Source organism: Prionailurus viverrinus, chromosome F1 (assembly GCF_022837055.1).
Source record: "Prionailurus viverrinus isolate Anna chromosome F1, UM_Priviv_1.0, whole genome shotgun sequence".
NCBI classification, from domain to species: Eukaryota; Metazoa; Chordata; class Mammalia; order Carnivora; family Felidae; genus Prionailurus; species Prionailurus viverrinus.
Window position 1 is genome coordinate 28,454,717 of NC_062577.1, and position 18,882 is coordinate 28,473,598.

General features: G+C 47.6%; 1 protein-coding gene across 3 annotated transcripts in view; it reads left to right on the forward strand.

Moving 5' to 3' along the window:
* Positions 1 to 18,882, forward strand: part of PACC1 (proton activated chloride channel 1) — a 168,294-nt gene that overhangs the window by 29,748 nt on the left and 119,664 nt on the right. For all 3 annotated transcript variants that reach the window (XM_047840826.1, XM_047840827.1, XM_047840824.1), the window contains one exon: positions 14,329 to 14,505. The gene's annotated coding sequence lies outside the window, so the exon portion shown is untranslated. The remainder of the gene's footprint in view (positions 1 to 14,328; positions 14,506 to 18,882) is intronic.

Below are 18,882 nucleotides of genomic sequence, written 5' to 3' on the forward strand. Positions count from 1 at the left end.
GATGGCAAGAGACAACAGGTGAGGAGAAACTACATATGAACCTGCAAGGAACCACACAATGAGAGGAGCCAGGAGTAATTAACTTGGTTCAATGACATCATGGACCCCTGTTCTGTGCTAGGTGCTGGAATCTGGTTAAAGGATGAATCTGGGGCGGGGGGGGGGGGGGTGGTGCACCTGAGTGACTCAGTCGGTTGAACGACTGACTTTGGCTTAGGTCATGATCTCGTGGTTTGTGACTTTGGGCCCTGCGTCGGGCTCTGTGCTGACAGCTCAGAGCCTGGAGCCTGCTTTGGATTCTGTGTCTCCCTCTCTCTCTGCCCCTCCCCTGCTCACTCTCTGTCTCTCTCTCTGTCTCTCAATAACAAATAAAAACGTTTAAATTTTTTTTAAAAAAAAGGATGAATCTGGGGGCTGCACATGGTCTCCACTTAATGGTGGGATGAGTCGACTGATGGCTTCAAAGCTGGAATAATGAGGGGCTGGAACAGCAGGCAGGGTGTTCCTAAATTGAATTTGAAGGTTGACTTTAATTAGAGCGGGGAAGAGAAGGCAGCTTCCAGCCTCTGGGACACACCTGGGAAACACACGCATGAGGACTGCCTTCCTGTAAGCCAGTGAAATCCCCTTCTGACCATGGTGGATGTGGAGGTCTTAGGGGTGAATGAGATTACAAAGGTGATCCTGAAAGCTATTTGGTAACATGGAAGAGGCAACCCCTCCTTACAGCTTAAATGAAAAGATGTTCTTGTGTTTGTTGTTTTGTTTGTTTGTTTCTCTCCCACCATTTCTCTGAGCTAGAAGCAGAAACGTAACTTCTGTGTCATGATCACCATGACCACTAGTTAGGAGAAACATTTTCCACCCAAATAGAAAACAAATAAATGCTAACAATCTATGATATTCATGTGAGGATCTACATCTAGACCAGGGAATGCTTTACCACTCACCTTTTTGGAAGAGGAAGAAGGAAGAGTTCACCCTAGTCATCAGAATCAACCCACTCTTCCACCCATAAATTGCAAGGCAGATGCAAACATCCTCCCCAGATGCCCTGTCATCATTGTCATGAGACCAGGACTTTGCCCCTTGAAGGAGTCATGTGACTCCAAGATCCTCTCCTGCCATTTAGCCTCCATCATCTTGGTTATAGTCTCAAAGAATTTGGTTGTACTTTATTCTTCTTAATACCACTTGGTTTAACTAGAGAACTCTCTTGGGGAAGGGGGGGGGGGGCGTTGACTATTAGCTGTTTAGTCCACTAAAGATAGTCTAAAACACAGGGAAATGAGAGCCTTCAAAGCTTTAGGAGAGCATGGTTGTAAGGAAGTGACTCTATGGTGTTCTACCAAGGACTATATTTCCTCAGGATAAAACAACAGGAAGCAGAGAAGATGTCCACTGGGAGAGGACTGTAGATCTCAGCAGTAAGTCAGAGGGCCGATGGGAGTTCCTTTCACCAATGATATTCCAGAATGGCTGTCCTTGAGTTAAATGTAAGACTTTGTACATCTTCTTTGATTAACAATTTACCAAGAACTACAAATTTCAGGTAGGTCCTGGGGGCTTGGAAACTGTGGAATTGGCACGAGATTCTTAGTGAAGAGTGGCAATCCTGTCATCCAAGTCTTTAATATCCATGAAATAGATGTGCCAACAACAGCTGTTTAGAAAATCATGATCATCCCAAAAAAGGTTCTAGTTCAGGGAGTTTTGAAGAGTCTACAACATGACTCTTCTATTCAATCTGCCCTCGGTAACTGACTTTTGGAATTTCTCGGGGGTTATTTGGGACTTTTAGTGTTAAAATCACGGGTTAGCTATAGGAAAAAGGGCCTAATGTCCAGGAGCAAAAACAACATAGTCTTAGGCATCTCAATATACTCATCTCAACTGGTCTCTGGAGAAGGCACCCATGAGGTGTGTGTTTGTGTCTCCTCTTAATCTTACTTAATCTTTGTATCAAAGAATCAAGAACACATGGCACAGTTGTGCTGTGGTAATAAGCACACGAAGATGGATACAAAGAAAGATTTCTTTTGGCGTCATTGCTTTAGCAGCTATAGGCTCATGGCTGGGGTGTGCGGGCTGCTGTGAATGAGATGAACGATATACTTTGTTAAGACTGGCCACCATTCCTGAGTACAGTCTAGATTCCCTTAACACACCCTGAAACCAGCAAGAGTTCTGACTTTCCTTTACAACGTGGCACTTCCTGATTCCTTTACCTTTTTCTTTCCTCCTTGATGTGTACAACAAAATATTTGGCAATAGTCAACCGTGGTACAGGGACTCAGAGCTCTCACTCAACAGCGTGTTAATGGTTTCTCCAAGGGTCTTCGTGTTTTACTAAGGAAGCAGGGCCAGAGAGAAGTCCACACATGAGAAAGAAAGCTCATCGATGCTCACAGTTAATCCTTCAACCCTGTCCCCTACTTCAACCACTGCTGACCCTACTGACCTTGTGTTATTTATTTTCTCCCCCAAATTGGGGCTGGAAATTTACTTTCACTCAGTTTCACCTGGATACAGATGTTAATAGGAACAAAACTCTATTTCTAAACATGGGAACTTGAATTTTTCCTGCAGTCCGGATCTAGAATATAAGAACCCATGGGGGCATAGCAGGGGACGGGTTTACTCTGAGTAAAGTTTTCCCTGTTCTCTCCAAAGAAGGTGACTCTTGGGTTAGCTCTGGCCACCCGATCGAGTCTGGAGTCTTGGGGCTTCACCCTACCAGCTCCTTTAGTGTGAGCTTGATAAATTACAACACAAATTCTGAGAGACCACTGAATTTCTCAGACACTCACTTTCCAGCAGTGTAAAAGGGGGAATAATGTTCCTCCTCCCTCAGGGTTGTTAGGAGGATCATGAGCTAAAGTAGTTTTGAAAGTGCCTGACACAGTGCTTCTCAGGAGTTTGCCTCTTTGTCAGCTTTTACTTGAGCTGTTAGAACACTCTTTGTCCGCAAGAATGCTCGGGAATGCAGGTGCAAAGTGACCCGTTGTCTTAGGATGGTGGGGAATGGGACACAGTTAATGGGAAATGACTTCAGTTTACTGCATCTGCTAGTAATCCTGTGATGCCATCGCAAAACAAAAAGCACATGACTACTCGAAAGCCCGCTGTACCTGAAAAAGAAATTGGATTCGACTCAGAAAATCAGACTGTAAAGCTAATCGCTCTGATCCAATAACGTGGCCCCGCAGAGTGGCATCATCAGCCCTGAGACACAGAGAGGAGGAGGGAGGGCAAGGAGGGAGAGTGAGGGCGGGGGGCTGCCCAGCTCTCCAGACACTCACGCCAATGAAAAATTCATAAGGAGATGTTTTATAGCCAGTGTCTAATATCACCGCTGGGTCACAGACTGATCTGAGCCAATCAATAGGATTCATCGTCCTGAAAGGAGCTAGTAGTGATTGTATGTTTATGAGAACTGGGAGGTGCCCAAGCCAAGGCCAGTTTCTAGTTACTTGGTATGTGTCACCCTTAAAAATATAGAACTTAGTTTGAAAATGGAACCCAAGACCTTTAAAGATACTGTGTAAGGGGGGAGGAGGAAAGTTTCTTTTCAAATCTAGGTGTGGGGAGGAGGGGATTTTTGAATTCTTTTTTTAAGTCAGCTTAAGGACTAGTTTTTAAATTGAAGCTGCTTTTTAGTTTCAATCTTTGGTGGCCATTTATTGTATCTGAGTTCTTTTTTACTCAGCTCCAGAATTTGTGTTTGTTTGTTTTTTTTTTTATAACACTTTAGCCTCTGTGTCAAAATCCTCTAAAGACAAATGGAGATTTATGACACTGGAATCATAAAAATAAAGAAATATAGAGTCAATTTTATCGTTATTTATACCAAGTTCCAGGTTGGTTTGGTTTTTTAAGCCATTTTTTTTTAACATTTATTCATTTTTGAGAGCGAGAGTAAGCAGGGGAGGGACAGCAGATCTGAAGTGGGCTCTGTGCTGATAGCAGAGAGACTGATACAGGGCTCGAACTCACAAATTGTGAGATCATGACCTGAACCAAAGTTGGGCGCTTCACTGACTGAGCCACCTGGGTGCCCCCAGGTTGGCTTGGTTTTTAAAAGCTTTTAAAGATCATAGAACCTTCAAGTTGAGTTTGAGGGTTTGCTTTCTATACAGGCCACCATTTAAGGGCAGAAGGAGGTAGAACAAAATGAGCCTTAAAGGTTATGTGCTCAGAAGTCTGCTGAGGATTCCAGGGGAAAGCCCACATCGGCCTGTCTAGGTGAGGAAGCTCTGAGCAGGCCAGGGCCTCCGTGTGTGTGTTCCAGGCGTGGCTAACCTAGAGTCCTCCCTGAGGTCTCGAAGAAGATCCCATTGAACGCCATCCCTCCCACCCTCACAAAAATTACTTTTCAACAGGTATTTAAACACCAAGAACTCACGAATGAAAAGTCTTGGAAAGCCAACTTGTGAAGCAGGAAGGCAGGAGAGGAAGAGGGTCAGGACAGGATAAGGGATTTCATCTTTTCCCTGCTGATGGTGTCAGGAAAGAAGCTATGTTCTTGCATCTTTGTAAACAAACAGGATTTCTTTTCATGGTTGTGAAAGTGACACAAGATTATTGTGTTTGGGAAATACAGAAAGAAAAGTTAAAAAAGAAAAATAACTCCTATGCCTACTGTCGTGGAAAAGTCCACTTAACTAGATGGTGTATTTTCTTCCAGGCTGTTACATATATAATATACCTATATATATTTATATCTGCATCTATATCTATATCTTCATACATACACATACACACACTAAATTAGAATCATAAATAGTAATAGTAAATGGTTTTATGTCCTGAGTATTTAATGTGTACTAATTTTGTAATCACTGTGCATGTCAAAATATTCAGATAGGAATTTTTTATTGTCCGGTTAGAATTCTGTTAAAAGAATATGCCATCATGTGCCATTCCTCTATCGACAGATGGGCCATGCACTTTCACATGACCCCTATGTGTTTGTTCATGCATGCTGATAGCTTCATGCATGCTGATAGCTCTCCCATCTAGCTCTCATTAAATAAACCACACCTGAGCGGTGCCACCTATGCTGAGGCCTGCCCATTTCCCCAGTCACAATTCATCACTCCTGGGAAGGTAATGGTAGATGTGGTGGGGGAGATGGGCTTCGGGGGCTGACAAGCCTGGGCTCCGTGACTGGGGCAGCAGTCACCAGCTGTGTGACCTTGGGGAGCTTCTTTTACTAAGTCTCAGTTTCCTTACCTATAAAATGGGAATAATACTCCCCTCCACAGAGTGTTGATACGATGATTGAGTAGAAACATGTATGTGTTCATTCCCTTCCCTCTGCCCTTTTTCAGTTTTCTGGCTTCTCCCCAGAGCAGTATAAAGTGGTGGTTAAGAGCTTGAGTGGGTTCGGGGCGCCTGGGTGGCTCGGTCGGTTGGCATCCGACTTCGGCACAAGGCATGATCTCATGGTTTGTGAGTTCGAGCCTCGCATTGGGCTCTGCGCTCAGAGTCTGGAGCCTGCTTCGGATTCTGTGTCTCCCTCTCTCTCTGCCCTTCACCCGCTTGCGTGCGCGCACTCTCTCTCTCTAAATAATAAACATTAAGAACAAAAAAGAGCTCGAGTGAGCTCGAACCAGCAACCTAGCCTTTGTGCCTTAGTTCTTCATCGGTACCACGGGGATAATAGTACACTCATAGGTTTGTAGGGAAGATCAAGTCAGACACTCAACGTAAGACACTTTGTTCCTGGAACAAGTAGGAGAGCAGTAAATGTCAGTCCTTCTTTAATAGTCTTACAGGACCTCTCACGAAGTCATGTTGCTGCTTTTACCAGGCTCCTCGATAGCTTCACAGCAGATGATAAGTTCCCCGCCGTTGGCTGCCTCCTGGAGTCACTGTGTGTGAGGTTTCAAGCGACCAGGACCCAGGGAAGGGCTCTTCCTTACTGGTGGCCATATCCTGCAAGGGGTCACTGAGACTTTCCCAGCAAGCCCTCCTTGATGGGTACCGGGCCCAGAGGAGCCCTGTGGAGTAAGTGGTCTGAGACAGGGAGATGGTCCTTAACCACTGCTCCACATCCAGCTGTCAGGCAGGAGGAAAGGACGTTAGGCTGTGAAAGAATTGCCTGGGCTCTGACCGAGGCATTTCCCAGAAAAAAGGCCTTAGTGACCTCATTCCCCTGTTGGGCCTACTTCCCTTGGCAGGGAGCGTCTTCTTCTGACAGGAGGTGGTAACATCCTTACTTTGGTGCCACCAGGCAGGGTCACAGTGAGAGGGCAGGATTCACTCAGACACCAGGGTGTGGTGGCACCTTTGGAGGGTGTCTGCCCTGCCACCAACCTCCATGCTGTATTCTAGCATTGGCTCTCAAAGCCTTGTCCTTGGACCAGCAGCGTCAGCCTCACCTGGGAATGTATTAGAAACACAGATGCTCAGTCCCGCCCCAGACGTCCTCAGTCAGAAACGTGGGGATGGGCTTCCCAGCACTTGGTGCTTTAATAAGCCTAGAGGTGATTCTAGTGCTGTCTCAAGTTGGAGACCCAGTGGCCCATGGGAAACAATGGGGGGAGGAGAAGGCGGGGGGGGGGGGGGGGAGGGTGCATGGCAGTCCTCCTTCCCAGGCCCTCTCTGAGGATGGGCTGGGTTCCTGCCTGACATTCTTGTCTCCATTTCTATTGTCTATTTGAGCTGGTTTCAGCAGATTGCTGAGCTAGAGAGTTCTAATAAAGCACGGGTCCTTCAAAGAAAGCCTGTAAGAGAAGTGAAGCTTTGGGGTGCTCTCTGCTTCAGCAACTCCCCCTTTGGGTATCCTCAGAGTTCAGAAAGCCTGGTGGTGACTACTGTCACCCTCATTCTTCCTTTTTGGGCAGACAGACAGACCATGCCAACATGGTTTGTCACACTGTGTCCCTCAGAATTCAGCCCAAGGAAGAAGTCAGATGTATGCACAAATATTTAGGTACAAAGATGTTCATCTCTGTATTGCTTATATGGGACAACAGGGGGCTGGGGAGGTAACAACCCAAATAAATTAGAGCACAGCCATGTAATGGAATACTCTGCAGCCACTGAAAATAGCATTTTCATTGGCCAAGAGGGATATCAATATAATGTTACATGATAAAAGTTCAATACAGATTAGTATGTACAGAATAAATCCACATATATGCATAGACAAAAATCTAGAAGTAAACACAAAATGTTAACAGTGGTTACCATTTCTTGGTAATGGTATCACAGAATGTTTTTATTTTTTTCTTTATACTTTTTAAAACAACGTTTATTTTGAGAGAGAGAGAGAGAGAGAGAGAGAGAGAGAACATGCACATGTGTGCAAGTGGGGAAGGGAGAGAGAGAGAAAGAAAGAAAGAAAGGGAGAGAATCCCAAGCAGGCTCCTTGCTCACATGGAGCCCACCTCGGGGCCTGATCCCACCACCATGAGATCATGACCTGAGCTGAAGTCAAGAGTTGGACGCCCAACTGACTGAGCCACCCAGGTGCCCCTCTTTATACTTTTTAGTACTTTCCAATTTTCCACAATGACTGTGTGTTACTTTTATGAATAGAAGAAATACAATAACATTGAGTAAACTGGGGTTTTACCCTTTTACCCCTCCAAGTCTCAGTTTCTTGTGCCTCTAGAGCACCCCTCTAGGACCCTCCATCCAATGAGGAAAGAGTGATTATTGGCAGCTGATCCCTCCAAAATATGTTCCCTTGTAGTCTCCACTTTCACCATATTGTTTATCAAGAATCAGATGGATCTGGTGGCTGTTTGAACCCTTTGCCGTCTTCCAAACACCTTACTTTGAGGACAGCAGTGATTAGCTGAGTTGTCATTACTGGAACAGCCTCAGAGGTAACCATGCCAAGCCCAGACTGGAGAGAGGTCTGGCAAGAAACGCAAGAAGCAAAGCCAGAGTGGGCCATCAACGCACAGGGGAGATGGGAGCGGGGTCCAGTTGTGCCACTGGGACTAGTTGGAGCTGGCCATAAGTTCTGCCTGGTGCCCCGAGGACAGAGCAAGCTCTGGGTTGCTTCAAAGTCAGTGGGCCCAGCTGTGGGCAAATTCAGGCAGCCAGAAAATAACATAGCAATCCAGCACAGTGCCTGGCAAATAGGGGAAACTCAGTAAATATTTGTTGAGTGGAGTAATAAATGAAGCTTCCTTACAGGCTCTGGCAACCAAGACCCTCCATGAGAGGATGCCATCAGGGCCAGGGGTCTGGGCAAAGAGAAGCTTGCAGACAGGGGGACTGGGGAGAGAGAGCTTAGCTGTGCATCAAGAAATGGGTGAGGAACAGCGATAAAAGCAGAGGCCTTCAAGTCCAACCCAGCTTTGAATCCCGCCTCTCCCACTCAACAGCCTGGTAATCTAGGGCAGTTTACCTAACTTCCCCAGGCTTATTTCCTCCTGGGCTACCTGGGGATAACTCTCTCCACCTTGTGGGGTTTTCTGCTGCTTCCGTGAAATAATGCAGGGTTTGTGAAGGACAGTTACAGATCTGCTCCAGTGGCTGAGTGGCAGCCTGAGAGCGGATGAAAGCAGGAGCCGTACTGTGGTCTGGGCCAACACCCTACCCAAGCAAGATCAGACATGCCGCCACTCGCCTAGAAACCTAGGCAGGTCTCTGGCATCGGGCATCAGCCCTTGTTGGCAACTGGGACCTCCACCCCTGCACTGTCTGGGTCAGGGGCTGGCCAGGCCGGCCTGGGGGTGGATTGAACAACTGAGCTGGGGAAGCAGAGAGGCTGGGAAGTGAGGAGGGGGCTGGCTTCAGAGACCAAAAGAGTAGGAAGCAAAGGTAAGGTGAGGGCTTGGGTACCCAACAGGATCCTCAGACAGAGGATACATAAGTTTGGCTTTCTCTTCCTCAAGGGTGGGTTTAGAATCTCGTTTACCTGAGGTGACCTGTCTCCACGAGGAGTTCTTACAGCTCCGGTGGGTTGTGCCCCAAGGTCACCCAGAACTGCCATGCACACACTTTTCAAAATGGCTCCCTAAAGCCATAGCAATAACCAGAGGCCTCCAAAGCCAAGTCATCTTCAGAGATAAGAGGCGCTTACCCTACACACACATTCCTTTTTCTCACACCCACTGGTTCTTCTTTTTGGAGCTTTCTTGCTGCCAAGTCCTACCCTCATACTTTGGGGTTTATCCTCACTTGGAAAATACATCATGTTCATTGTTGCCTGGCTAATCCACCAGCCTTGTCATTCCCCCCTGCATCTTGGGCCAGATTTGCCAACACGCTTCCCGCTCTGTCAGGGCTGCCTTCTGACATATCCCCCCTTGTCTTATGTCAGGCTGTGCCAGACCATGAGCTTACCTGGCGTGAGGGCCCTACGTCATTCGTCTTCCCGCCCTTTGCGGATCTGAGCACAATGTCTATATAGCAGGTGCCCAGCACTGGCTGGGTGTAATAAAGGGGGTTGTAGCGGACACTATGGATTGCCCACCCAGAGGGTTTTATGACTTCTTCCCCTGGCCTTCTCTTTTGGGGGGAGATTGGAAACTTAATACAGTTGAACCTTGAACAATATAGGCTTGAACTGCATGAGTCCACTGGTGCACGGATTTTTACAATACGGTACCGTAGGAGTTTTTTCTCTTATGATTTTCTTCGTAACATTTTCTTTTCTCTAGCTTGCTTTATTAACAGAGTATGTAATAATATAACCTATACAATGCATATTGATTGGGGTGCCTGGGTGGCTCAGTCAGTTAAGGGTCTGACTCTTGGTTTCGGCTCAGCTCGTGATCTCTCGGTTTCATGAGTTCAAGCCCCATATTGGACTCTGCACTGCCAGATTCTCTCTCTCCCTGTCTCTCTGCCCCTCCTGCACTCACACTATCTCTGTCTCTGTCAAGATAAATAAATAAACTTTAAAAAATGCATATTGATTTACTGTTTATGTTAATGATAAGCCTTCTCGTCAACAGTAGAGGTGAGGTTTTTAGGGTATCACAGTTATACATGGATTTTCCACTGCACAGGGACTTTGTGCCCCTGATCCCCACATTGTTCAAAGGTCAACTGTACTCAGTTTTCCCAGCTACTCTCACAGATGGAAGTGGCCTTGTGAAACAGTGCTCACCGATGAAGTATAAGTGCAAGTCTTCAAGGAAAGCTTTCTTTCCAGAATAAGGCAGACCTCTCTAAGAGGAGCCTTTGACCATTTTGCCAATTCCCTTTTCTTCTTACCTGGAATGCAGACATGATGACTGGAACTGCAATAGCCATCTTGCAACCATGAGGCAATAATCAACAGTCAGAAGGGCCAAGTTAAAAAAAAAAACCAAAACAAGAAAGAAAGAATGTAACTTGGTTCTTCTTTTTAAATTTTTTTAAGGTTTATTTATTTTTGAGAGAGAGAGAGAGAGAGAGAGCGAGTAAGGGAAGGGCAGAGAGAGAGGGAGACACAGAATCCAAAGGCGGCTCCAGGCTCTGAGCTATCGGCACAGAGCCTGACATGGGGCTGGAACTCAGGAACCATGAGATCATGACCTGAGCTGAAGTCGGATGCCTAACCGACTGAGCCACCCATGTGCCCCTATAACTTGGTTCTGGATGGCATCATTGATGACCATTATTGCTAGGTTGGCCAACCTCTTGGTTTGCTCAGGAGTGAGGGATTTTCTGAGTTATAGGATTTTGATATAAAACAGGAACAGTCATGGGCAAACCTGAACCCTCACCTAGGGTTGGTCACCCCATCCTAGCCCTACACTGCTTATTTCCAGAAACAACTTACTATGTAATAAAAAATAATCACGCAAAATTGTTATTTCTAAGATTCGATGAACAGACATGGATAGAGTTGCAGGTCATTCGTTCTAGCTGCCTTCACAGAAGTTATCCTAGTTGAGTCTCATAATGGTTCTTCATGGTAGGTTTTGTTATACCCATTCTACAGGTCAACAAACTGAGGCACCAAGAGAGTTAGCCCAACTGGAATATAAGTCCTGTACATTAATGCCATGCCCTTCTCCCCTAAAGCTATTGTGGCTCATTTTGTCTTAACTCAGCATGTGATTATTTAATGTTATTCTCAGAATGGGCATTACACTTTTCAAATGAACAAAGCCACTGTGAGATGCAGCCCTTACCTTTCTTTATATGACTTCTTTCTGGACAAGTTGAAAAATCCTGACTTGTTTCTCCTGACCTGACTTGTTTCTCCATCACTACTGCTAATAAACAGACAAAATTGGTTTGCATAGATGTAATTTTTAAAATTACTGTTGAATGAGTCAAAAGATGCAAAAGGGAAGTGTAGCAAAAAGTCTCCTTTGTACCCCTGCTGCTTTATAGATGAACATTAGGAAAGCTTCCATCGGTTTTGAACTGGTGATTCTGAATGTGAGTAATAATGAATGATAGCCCCTTAAACTTGTATTCAGCTTCTGAGATTACAAAATGCCCTCAGAGACACAGTCTCGTTTTCTCCTCTGAGCTTCCTCCAGGTGTTTTCTTCAGACTTTCATGTCCTGGATCTTCCCCTCATCTGCTGAGCCCAAGACTGCTCTCTGGGTCCCTTGTACCTTTTGCAGGCTATGTGCCTGTGACGGAGACTTCGCCCTGGCTGGTGCAGAGCCTCCCAGGGCCTTCTGGGTGTAACTGTCAGCTCTCTTTGTGTTCTTTGTGTCACTCACTGTGGGGAGAACAGGCCGTCCTGGAAGGTCTGTTGGTTGGGCTGCTGGCCTGTGCTTGCATCTGTATAACATGGGAAACCCTCAAGACTCACTTTCCCTGACAGTTTGCTTATTTAGTTTGTTCCTCATTAAAAATAATGTTTAGGAAGCATCTGTAATAACATAGGAAAGTATATGTTAATTGAGAAAGCATAATATATCAATATCTCTGTATAGCTACGTCTCTCTATAGCGTACAATTTAGACTGAGAGCAAAGCCTTTGTATAGACAAATTCTGGAAATAACGCATTCTTTCATCCCTCACAGCCCAACTGTACCTTTCCTCCAGAGTCCCTCATCTCAGCTGGGATCCACCTGGCTTCCTGAGCCACATTCCTTAGCATTCTCATCCTGTACCTGCGTCACCAGCACCCCTTGCCCCCTGCCAGGCCAGGCTGTCTCTTGTCCAGCTCACAAACCCGTCTGCTATTCTCCATCCCCACAGCCAACCCCCAGTACAGCCTCCTCAGCTCACAGTCAGGTCGCTGTAGCATCCTGAAATCCAGTCTTCTGGGTCCTAAGTCTTGCTCTGCCTTGGTGCACTCTCTCCATTTCAGTCGGGGTCCTCTTTTTTTAAAACAAAAACTAGGTGGCGCCTGGGTGGCTCAGTTGGTTGAGCGGCTGACTTTGGCTCAGGTCACGATCTTGCAGTTCATGGGTTCAAGCTCCACATCAGGCTCTGTGCTGACAGCTCAGAGACTGGAGCCTGGAGCCTGCTTTGGATTCTGGTTCTCTCTTTCTCTCTCTCTCTCTCTCTCTCTGCCCCTCCCCTGCTGTAGGCGTGCACGCGCTCTCTCTTCTCTCTCTTTTAAAAAAGAAAAAAAAAAAAAGAAAAACTAATAATCCTATAACACGCCCTGCTTAAAGGTCTAATTGCGCCCCATTGTCCTCAGGAATGAGTTGGATTCCCTTCCTGGTCTGGCTCCTGCTCACTTCTCCAGCCCCTCTCTTGCCTTTCCAGGCTCTGCCTGTCACCTGCTGGCTGTTGCTAAATTCTGAGCTCGGCCCTCAGTCTCCCTTCCCTCCGGCCACTGCCTGGGGGCTCTGCCTGCTTTGACCCTTCCCTGGATTTAAGCCTACTAATCCTTCAGGTCTTAGCCTCATGGACTTTAAGGAAATAAGGTCAAAACAAAAACATCAACCAGGTTATCTGAATAGTGATAGTGGATTTTCATCATGATGTATATATAAAACTCAGTCAATCTAGCAAATTCATTCAGTGAAGAATCATTAATTCAGACTTATTAGACATCATACATGCAATGGCCCAGGGTCCCACTGGTTCTGGGTGTCAGCCCGTATGGTCCCGTAGCAGGATTCTTCTTGCAGATTCACTCATTTCGATCTGCATTTCCATCTTTCATTTGTATTTGTTCAATAAATGGCCATGCAAAAATTAATCAGAGAAGGGAATCCTCGTTCTCAAGCATCACAGACTTACAAACACATTATCATGCCACATGGTCAGGGCCATGAAAAGGAAGGCAAAGCACTGCAAGGGGGTTGGAGGTGGTCTCATAACAGAAGGGAGGTTGAACTGACCAGTGTTGACAGGTAGATGGGGCATAAGAGACAGGAACAAGAAAGCAAGGGAGAAGAGGTCTTTTCAGAAGAGGAAATGGCAGGTACAAAGGCTCAGAGATTAAAACCTGGCTCTCCCATGACTCAGGTGACGTGTGCACAGTGGCCAGAGTGCTAGGAGCCATGCATCCCCCACACCCCATCTGCTGTTGGTACTTTATCCTCAACCAGAATGGAAAACCTTCCTCCTCTTCCCCTTCCAAGTCCTACCTATTCTTGAGACCCACTCAAGCCCTACTTCCCTCATGAAGCCTTCTCAGACTACGTATCAGACAGATGCACATTTAATTCCATTCTGGTTTGTACGTTGCCATTCAAAATTTCATAACAAATCTCACCTTCCTACCAAATTGTAAACTCCTCAAAGACAGACTGTGATACACATTTATCCTCAGTTTTGTGGGCATCCAGGCAAGAAACCTGGTGCTGCTCTGTGAATACTTGTTGAAGTAACACTAGCTGGGCTGAAATCTCTAAAGGCAGAATCCCAGGCAGCGCCCACGCACCAAACCTCAAGCAATGACTGATGAGTTTCTTAATCCATGGCCTTCTGTCCCCATATAACACCTGCTAAGAAACCGGATCGTGGGTCTGTGACGGGTGTTGATTAGGTATCATTAGCCTGATTTTATGATTCTTAGGGAAGAGGTAAGTAATAATATTACAAGGAATTTAAAGGGATCCCCATCAGAAGTGCCTAGCTCTAATCAACCTTTGAATTTACTGTTAATGAACTTCTCACCCATGGAAAGTAAAAAAAAAATGTTGCCATCTGTGTAAAGCCCTGAACTTGTGGGCAGAAGAACCAGGTCTTTGGTCCATCTGTACCATTTATCAGCCCTGTGACTTTGGACAAGTAATCTATGCCCCTTTAAGCCTCGGTGTCCTCAGTCTTTAAAATGCGAATTATAATACCTCCAAGGGTTATAACTCCACTCACAGGGCTATTGTAAGGATTACGTGTGGTAACAATGTGAGCATGGTTGGTAATATGTGAAATGTCATTTAAAAACCAGACAGCACAGTAATTTTTATTATAAAGTTCTCTTCTGTCTGTTTTATTCCCAGTGTTCCAAAACCCAGACACGAGCTCTCCACAGGGGAGTAGATGCACTGGAGTTATTTTAAGGAGAAAGAGTGTCCATCATCTCGTGCCTGGGAGACCTACTGTTGCCATCTTCTCAGCGACGGTAGCTGTTGGAATAGTCGTGTCTGCAGTCCTCAGGGCAGTGTGGTGCACATGAGGTAAGGTGCCCTGGCATGCTCAGTACCCCAGTGGAATAGCACCTGCTCAGAAAGTTGCCCAGGCTCAGCTTTTCCCAGGGAGAATTCTGTGTTCCAGACTGTCCCCTTCAGAAAGAGTGTTCTGCTTAGATTTGTCAGGGAAGGTGGTTAAGCAATGCAAACAACAAAAGTGGGCCCCAAATGAAAGATCCAAAAAAAGGAAGGAGAAGAGGACACTCCGGAAGGAAAGACAGTTGTGTCTATACGGCGGGCACCAAACTAACCTGCCATCAGAAGCCTGGACTCAAAGCCTGTCTCTGATACAAACTGGCTGTGTGGCTTTAGGAAATTCACCCACCCTCTCTGATCCTTTAAAATTATGCTTTGTAAAATAAGCATAACAATGCCAATCTTTTGGTGTTAGTTTAAGATTAAATTTGTATGAACTTTACAAAATGGAAAATGCCATGTGATTATGAGCTGATTATAAATTTATCTGCCTAAAGTAATCATTCAGAATAACCCAGATGAACTGTGTGCCTACGGGCCTCCACCACGTTGTCCATCAAGGAGCCTTAAATGCAATTCTAAGAACCACCCCGAGCTCTGAAAAGGCATCTCCCCTGCAGATGACGGGTGTGCCATGAAAATCCAGTTGGTTTCCACAGGTAACTAAAGGTCACCCTCAAGGGGTTGGCTGTTGTCTCCTAGGCACATTCCCCTCCCTGGGGCAGGTGGGGAACATGGCTGCATCCCTCCACGCCTTCCTGAACTCCAGGCCTTATGATTCCCTAGGCCTTTCCTTTGGCCCCATGGTTTTAATTTTCCCAATCAACCTGTTAGGTTAGCAGAGCAGATACATGCTCTCTGTGCATCCACACCTCTTATGGATGGACTTGCCTGGGGCCACAGAGCTCAAAATGCGCACCAGGTTTCTGGCCACTGCAGCCTGAAACCCCAGTTTGGAGGGCTCGCCGGGATTTGAGCCCAGGTTTCTAAAATCTTTGCCCACAGACAAGGACATGAGCCCGAGCTTAACCAAAGCCCCCAGGGCCACAGCCTTGGAGGTAAACAGCCCCCCATGGACACGGAATTCCCCGGCAACCCTGGCTATACTCAAACATCTACTTCCGCCCATGGCTTTTTATTTTCTTGCATTTGTTTCCAAGGGGACCAGTAGGCACTTGCTCTCCCCACTTTGGTCCTCGCTCCCTGTGTGTAATTAGGGTGCACCCTGTTGGCCCCGCACTGTGATGAATGGGCTTCTTCAGGCAAGGTGGCAGTGACTGGAGCCCTGCCAGCCCCGAGGCCACTCCTGTGCTGCACGGTGCGCTCAGATGCGATTAGCCCTGTGTCACAATGCTTGGCAACCGATCCAGGAGGCAGTGAGGCCTTTGTTCATGCCATTGTCCTGTCAACTGGCTATAACTTCATTTGGCTGCCAGCTTGCTTGGGCTTTTGCATCATCCTGGCCTGCTCTGTCCTCCCTCAGCTAATGGTTAGTCCATAATTCCAGATTTTTCGGGGAATATCTAGGGTGTGCGTGTGAAGCCCCCGCGTCTTCCCCCAAAGCAGTTTTGGAATTAAAATCATAAACAATGAGCAGATTCTTCATGGTTTAGGAGGTAGGCTCCCTGGGACTTCCCCCGTTTCCTGCTGCTGCTGCTGAAGGGGAGGAATCACATGTGGTAGACGGGTGTCAGCACTCAGGCACTCTGAGTTGTATAGCTGGGGGCGGGGGCAGGGGGGGAGGGTGCATTCAGACATTCATTGCTTCTGCACATTTTAATTGAGCACATACTATGTGCCAGGCACTGTTCTAGATCCTGGGAATAAAGCAATGAACAATAAAGACAAAACACCCTGCTTTATGCGGCCAACGTTCTGAGGTGGGGAAGGGAGTGAGGAGAAGAGGCAGGCAAATAAACTGAAAAACAGGCTAAAAGGAGCTAGGGAGAAAAGTAAAACAGGGAAGGAAAACCCGGCCATAGGGCATGCTCATTCGAGTGCCCCCCTTGTGCCCAGCACAGAACACATCCCTGACTCCAATCTGGCCAGCTCCTCAGGGCTGCGTCTGATTCCCACACCCCCAGCAGCTGTCAGTTAGAGCTGCTGGGATGGAAGGACCCCCTAGAATCACCCACCAACCCCGCCACCAGGGGTAGCCCCCATGAGCCAGGCTCCACCCACAGCCACCCTCTCCACCCAACCCTAAAACACCCTCTTCTCCCAGGTGTTCTCCTCCTCCCTCCCCAAAATACTGGCTATGCAGACATTCAGACCCATACAGTGCAGTGGGCAGACCAGCCAGCCAACAGACCACGACAGTGCAGAGAGGATGACCCGGCCGGGCCTGTTTACAGGCTGTGGAAACCCTGGGTGGGGGTGGGGCAGAGGTTTTTGTAGGGGCTGTCTCATGCACTGTGGGACGATGAGCGGCACCCCAGGCCTCCACCCACAAGATGCCAGTCGCGCCCCCACCTTGAATTAAGACAGCTGAAACCATCGGCACACGTTGTCATATGTCCCCTTTTGCAAAGGGCCCTTCAGTTGAGAGCCACTGGTTTAACTCAACATCGTGCAACGTATTTGACAAAGAAGCACCTTTTATTTGGGTTGGAGGGATGTCTATCAATACTGCACGTACCCTGTGCTATTCCAAACACTCTGAGTAGTGCTGCTTCTGGATAAAGCCACATTCCCACAGGATTCAGGGCCTTGGGATCTGGGCCCTGGCTGGCACTCTGGCCATGGGTCCGACCATTATCAGTCTCTACTTTTTACTTCGGTAAAGTCCAACCGTTTGTCATTGCCTGTATACACTCTGCATTTTATGTCCTGGGCCTTTGCCCGGCTGCTTCTGCTGCCCATGATACCCTTCCCCCCTTTGCCTCACCTGGTTCACTGATTCATCCTTCAAGATTCCATTTGGGCATCATCTCCTGCAGGAAGCCATTCCTGAAGCCAGGACAGGGCTGAGTGGCCACTTCTCCCCTGAGCTCCCATAGCACCTGGCCTTGGTCCTTCCTACCTCTGAGGTCTGAGACAGGCCCCACAGCCCTATAGCCCCCCCTCCCACTCCGCGTCCCGTAGTACGGGTGGTTGGGGTCCCACAGCACAGGTGGTATGGATCCATTTCTCCCACCTGACGTGCAAAGCAGAGACTCTGTCTTCTCATCTCCAGAACCTGACAAGCTATCTGGCACAGAGTAGGGGCTCAGTAAAGGTCAAAGTGAACTGACAAGTAAATAGAACACCAAGATGAGTGTGGTAAAGGGAGTGAGGACCAGAGAACACAGGCTGGAGGAGGGAAAGAACCAAGGGGAATATTCTTTCTACAACCCAGGAAGGGGTGGTAAGGCTGCCTGCCTCTCATTTCTTTCCCCTCTGGGCTAAAGACTTCAATTGCCTTAACCTTTAATCTCACATCCGCCTCATTTTCCAACCCTCTGATGGATCATCTTTGTCATTCACATCCGTCCATGCCTTCTTCACATTTTCCAGAGGCTGCTTTTGAGTTTAATGTGATATGTTCAGAGCAGCAGGAGCCCAGAGCCTGGTTCCCTGGAGCGGGGAGAGTGGCTTCCACTTAATTAGCTCGAGACTCCATAATTCCCTGAGCCTCACCGGCTCCCTGGCCTGGTGGCTGTTAGAGGAGCAAATTATTTTCACAGAGAAGAGAGTGGAGAGAATTGAATTAGTGATTATGCTAATTGTTTCCTTTTCTGTGTCAGGGACTGCTCCACAGGGAAGCCCACTTCTGGGGCTGGAGGGCGGGCAGGGAGGAGGTGAGGAATTTGGAGAAGCCCTGGGCTCTGAGCTGCGGATGTGGAAAGTCCTCGCTTGAGGAGACGCCTGAGGGATGTGGCTTCTCCGCAGACTCAGGGTCTTCCGCTATGATGAGGGTGGGTGGGGAAAGGACTAGTCAAGTTCTGGGCTCTCTCATTTACAGCATGTCCTGTGGGGTAGACACATCTCCATTGTATAGATGGTGAGGTGTGAGGGAAGAAGCCACAGACGGAGAGACAGGCCCAAGGTCACCTGCCTAGCCGGGCGGGGGGATCCAACTTGATCTAGAGACTGCCAGTCCAGATGATTTCCCTTGCCTCCCAGCCCCTACCCATGGAGGGCTCTGCGTGTCAGTGACGGCAGGGGAGGCAGTGCTGAGGGCAGACGCCCTGAAGCAGCCCTGATACCGTGCGACACAGGCCCAGGACACAGTTGGCCAGCCTGTTGCTCTGTGTGGTTGGCGGCCAGCCCTCAACCCACTTGAACCAGTGCCATTGGAGTCTGTGGTTCCTTCCGTCCAGCCTGCCTGTGCCGCCCCGCCTCGGCTCTCCACACCACAGCTGTCTGGGGAGCCATCTGGATCCCTCACCCTTCAACAACCCAGCAAAT